Source organism: Morone saxatilis, unplaced genomic scaffold (genome assembly GCF_004916995.1).
Source record: "Morone saxatilis isolate NCDOM2014 unplaced genomic scaffold, NCSU_SB_2.0 Contig16, whole genome shotgun sequence".
NCBI lineage: Eukaryota > Metazoa > Chordata > Actinopteri > Moronidae > Morone > Morone saxatilis.
The window spans coordinates 13,968,375-13,974,374 of record NW_023339718.1 but is presented as its reverse complement, the minus strand read 5'-3'; positions in this window follow the sequence as shown (position 1 = coordinate 13,974,374).

The window sequence follows — 6,000 nt, the reverse complement described above, 5'->3', positions numbered from 1 at the left end:
ACCTGACCTCCAAGGCAAGCCCAGACTAACTAATGATGGCCTGAGCTAAGCTAATATTTCATCATCAGCTAGCCGGTGTTGGAATGATCTTGATGCTATTAGCAGACTAATGGCTAAATACTCCGGCACTGAGAAGCCGGCCACTGACACACATAGCATCCATTGGCTCGTTTAGCATGGACATAAATGAGCATGTGAAATGGAGACATGAGAGGGATGGGCACACCAGTGACCCCTACATACAGACATGCACACGTACAGACACATACACCACCACCACCACCACACACACTTGCACAAGCACGGACATGGTGACCCCTACACGGTTGATGAGACGGGAGCTGATATGCGAGTCAGACGGAGCCACATTTGTAAAAAGCGATAGCCAATTACGGCAGCCCGGGCTGGGGGATAATAGCCTGCCTGTCAGGCTCTGTGTGCAGTATATGCGAGTGCATGTATGTGTGTATGTGTGTCTGTGCCTGAGCACGTAGTACCCAAGAGTGAATATCGGGTTCCTATTCTCATCTATTTGCCCTATATCTCCATTCCTTAGATATTAATTTCAGAGCAGTGCTGAAGCACAGGGCCCAGGTCGTTAGTGTGATTCATCTGGGCGTCATCCAAAATGGGCAAAAAAAAAGACAGAAAGAGTAAGCCATGTCTACCAGAATGGGAGGCATATTTCTGTAAGATTTCAGCACCATGGAATAATGGGGAGGTTTTTATCCATAATATTCTCTATCCCTGCTTTATATCACAAATGATGTGCAATACTTGGTAAAGCAGAACATAAAAATGGAAAATAAAAAGACTAGTGAAATATAAGGAACATATACCAGAGCATCAGAAAGAGGAGAAAGAACTACACTAACAACATATTAGGGTATATATCGCCCCCTACACTGAATATGATACTTCAAAGCACTACAGCAACACAAACTTACTGTATGTGCCAGGCCATGGACCTCATGTCATAGTGACGCTGGGAATGAAACACAGCTGAGACAGAGGGACAGAGGCAACAACAGGGACATTGGCTTGAAAGCTTAAACATCAGTGCTTGTCCTGTACTTTCCACAGACACATGATCTCCTCAAGGACTCAGCCCCTGTCAGCTACAGTGGCCAGCCACCTGAAACAGAGAAATGATAGACTATCAGAGGAAGGGAAACTGTTCAAGGGAATTGTGTGGATTTAGTGGTGTAGTGCTGACACATGGCTTTGAGCATGGTAGAAAAGCACTTTAACTCTTCAGTGCTTTTATCACATGTACGCACCCCATAAAACATTGGTCCATGTCTTAACATGGCTCGCATGTAGGGTACAGTAACACATAGACGTGTAATGCATACATAAGGCTCGCTCAGAAGCAGCAAGGTTGTCAGAAGAAACCAAAACTTTGTGTTCTTGTAAGCGTCCCCTGATGCGGCCTCATCTCTACAGAAGGAAATCAATAAGAAAATGTTGACAACAGACTGGGAAAGATTGTCATATCAGCTTGTAAAACAGTTGGAACTGTTCAAAGTCTTATTTTCCAGTAATTATGGCATTAGATCCCTGACTCGTGTTCATTCTATGTCTTTTTTTCAGGCACTTTCGGCTGTAATATGAAAGGTGCAATACAAATAAAGTTGTTATTATTATTATGTGAAGTATAAAGTTTCCCGTCACGGGCGACATCGCTCAGCCACTTCAAAAAGGTTTACACTTTCCACAAAATCTGCAGAAAGGTTCAAGTGGTCATTTGTTCCTATTGTGATGAGACTGTGGATTGAACATAATGGAGTTTTACCTGACCTATTCTCACATCTGCATTTGTAGTGTTTCAGCTGTGAACAAATTTCCAAACGGTGGGACTCACACAGACTGCTGTATTTATAAATGCATTGTCCCTGCAGTTGCCATCTTATCATTTCCATAAAATCAAATCACAGAGAAGGCAAAAATGAAAAACCCTACAGAATTGAAACACACCACAACAAAAATGCTATGGCACTGCTTTTTATAGCGTTACCTGATTGAATTTAAAGCAGTTCTCTATGAAAATTGATTAACTGAAAATAAATTATTTTTCAAGGGCTGGCAGCATGCAAGCGCATGAATTTTAAATCTATTCTGAAGCTGTAAATAGTTTGCTCTTGTTGTTCATATTTATTTGGATTGTGACACTGGAGAAAAATGGAGCTGTGGTGACGATATGGTGGTTTTAACAATATTATTTTTCATCAGCAAGCCTCTCCTTGTATATTTATATACATAATTCATATGTACTTAAAGAAATCCCAGATTGTGGCCTTAATGCTGAAAACAAACAATGAAGTTAGAGCGTATCCTATGCGATATTCCCCTTTCTCCTATTCATCTCCGTAATAGAGATGCAAGCTCCGTAATGCTCGCTGGGAGCCAAGCATGAGATTGAGGATTTCTCACACACCATGCATTATTCATAGTCCAGAGCAACAGAGTGTGTAAGATGAGAATTACACAGCATGAAGAGAACAGGGGAGAGGGGACTGAGGGGAGAGGAGGGGAGGAAGGAGAGGGGAGCAAAGGTGAGAGACCGTGTGGAAGAGAAAGAGATAAAGGAGAAGAAAAGAGAGCGAGGTAGTGGACACTGTCAGACCTCCATTTCCTATCCCTTTTGGGTTAACCCCTGGATTGTTTTTGGAGTTTGTGAACAGTGGGGTGGAGGAAATGAATATGGAGCCGGGAGCCTAGATAGCTCGACCAGATTGGCTCACAATTTGCATTTGTTAAATGTGCGTCTTGTGAGTTGGTTTGTATTCCGAGCACAAACTGAGTAGTGAGCAGGAAATTTCAGGGTTCTGTTATGATTCGTGTCCGGCCTTCGTTCTTCATAATGAAAAACAATGGGAAGTGAGTCAGGGTTGGAATTGATTTGTTTAACAATGGAAATGAAACAAAGTAGGAGGCATGGACCAAAATAGGAGGCATGCTATCTTAAATGAAAGCTCGGGACCAAGAAATTGTAAGATTGTGGCTGATACAATTTGACAAATGACTTGTACAGAATGATATAGAGCATTTTTCATCAGAATAATTGGCAGATGGATAAAAAATGATTTCATGTCCATTACGGTGTAAAAATATTCCTGTACTGACATAGGTGCGGCTGGCCAATAAAGTCTCAGTGCACTTAATTTACAGCTCAAAAAGTTCTTGGGGGAGTGGGAAAGCTGATACAATTGTACATTATAAAAGCAATTCATCAGCAACCATTTACTTTCTGATTATAATTATTAAATCAAAGCAGGATATGTAATATGAAATAGTAGCAATAAAATGTTACTTATTCGTCTGATGACCCCATTTGCTTGGTCTGAAAGCCTTTCTCAGCAGAGGATTAATGTTATTAGTTTGCTAAGTTAATGGAATATTAACATTATATATTTTTTCCTTCCAACTTAAATACATATGAGCATGTGTGTGTGTGCCTTTGTGTGTGTGTGTGTGCATGTGCGTGTCTCCTCTCAGACGCAGCCTTAATGACAAGAATGTGACGGTTACTGGCTTTTTAACTTCCCAGTGATGAAAAGCCAGTATTAATTTGGGCTACAGATTTCATTTGTTCCGAACAGGAAAAACAATATAAATCACTTTTAGAGTGATTAGAGAGAGGGTTAGATTAATCCAGGCCTGATTAGGGCATTATGCTGGCTTGTTATGGACACACAGGGTGACTGACGGTAATTACTGTCTGTAATAGGAGAGCACACACTCAGTCAAGGCATGAGCCACGGCACAGTGTGTGTGAATTTATGTGTGTGTGGTTATGTACTGTATGTGTGCGCGTAGTCTGACTGAAACTAGGGTTGATAATGTTTGCTTTTCACCAATTACACACTGAAATATGTAAAATGTGTGCAATCAGAGTACGAGCTGAGAGCAGCCTTGTGTGAGAGATATCGAGAGGGGTATGCAGAGGGAGAGGTGAAAGAGTCATGGCTTTGTTTATGATTATTGATATCCTTAGACAAACATATTCACCCGGATAATAAAAACAGATGGCCAGCAGGTAAGGCAAATATTACCCAGTGAAAATCAGAGAGGTGCTAAATCAGCAAATCGAACTGCAGTGTGCACAACAGACACATGCGCAAACCTGTGTCTAATCCATACACGTAATATAAACAACATCTGAGTAGAAGCTCTACCTCTACAATAACACTTAAATTAAGGGATATCCTGATTAAACTCATTATCTCATCACTTCCACACAAAAATAAAGTCAAATACAACCTCTAGAGTAATCGGTTTTACTCTTTTCAAGCCGCATTAATACTATAGGTGTCTTGACAGCACTAGAAAGCACAGAGCAGATTCAGCAAAGCCTCCATATGCCAATATTGTCTTTATTATGGGGAATTTCCTGCAGGTGTAAAGCTAAATATCTTTTATAGTTTGGAAGCAGACATAAGGTGCCCAATGAGATGTGTCCCATTAAAGGCATGGAAAATAAGTATGCATATTTAGCAGAACGCTGCACAGCTCTCCTCCAACTGCACTCTCCCTCCTCCCGGAGCACTCCATCTCTCTCCTCCGTGCTCCTCTTTCCTTCTTTATGGCGGCAATTGTTCCTTTTCATCACATCATTGGTTGAAAGAGAACTTTAACACGCCGTTGGCTCAGCAAGAGCTCGACATGATTTGATAGGCTGAGAGGCCTCCCATCGGTCCCTTTGGGCTGTAAAACAACAAGTCTAGAAGCTTATTTTATGAGTGCACGCCTCTGCTCTTTGCATGTTTATGTCAAACATTTGGAACAAATGGCATCCATTGGCTGGAACAACACAGATAAATCTAGTCAATTCGCAGGCAAGGAGAGCAGCACAGGCCACTGAGAAAGTGGCCCACTTGATGGCTGACAAGAGGAGTGCTTGCATTATTCAATTAATACCTGAAAGGGGTACATTTTATGCAGCATTTGCTAAAGCATCCACTCGTCAACATACGCATGACACACACACAACACACACATACTCCCACACAAACACAGGGACTTGTGTTTGCATCCTGGGAAAAGACTGGACTCCCCTTCCATTTTGCCAAATCAAATATACAGTGAGAGCAAGCTAAAAGGCACTTTCAATCAGCCGCTCTGGGTCTGTCTGTCAATCTGGGAACAACAACAATCTAGACTACTTGGAGTGGTCTAGTCAACATCCATTCCCCAATAAATTCAATCAGTGATGCTTTGTGTGTGCATTTGTGTGCACGCGCGATGTGTGTGTCTAAGTGCAAGTGTTTATGAGAGAGGCAGAGAGAAAGACAGAGACTCCTTCTGACAGGGTTGTTTTAGAACAACAAAGGATCATTTCAAAAATGACACCTGCATGTATAGAGGATGTTGAATATTCAAGAAAAAAGATACAGACACATCCAGGCTGGGAATATAGAAGTGAATACATTTTATTTTGAAGGTGTAATCCTATTCCTCATTCAAAGTGACAATAGGAATCTCTAGTTCACCAAATAATCTTAGAAAGCCAAGTAGCAGAGTTAACAGGCCTGAGCTAATGACATTGATGTGGAGGGCTGCACGCTGGAGTGATTGTCTGACTGTTTGAGACCCAAAAGCAGCACTAGCAGGCTCATCATGGACCCGCACTCTCATTATTTGGCCACAAATGGAAATGCAAATCGCTCGCTTTGCTGCGGACGCCTCAAATTTATTAAACTAAAAGGTTTAATTTCCATTTTTCTCTGCATCAGCTTTATTTATAAATGTCGTGCCCTATGAAGACCCTGTTATTTTCTCCCTCTCCTGCAGGCTCTTAACAAATCTGCTCATTAATATGGAAATGGAGAATCAATCGCTTTTTCCGGCGACAGAGGGCTGTTTCCCTCTGCGGTGTGTAATGTGCTCCCACTGGTCAACAACACAAACAGATTCACATGCATACAAACACACCATATATAAATCTATACATTGCCACATATCTATATACAGTATCTATTTATATCAACATCCACATAT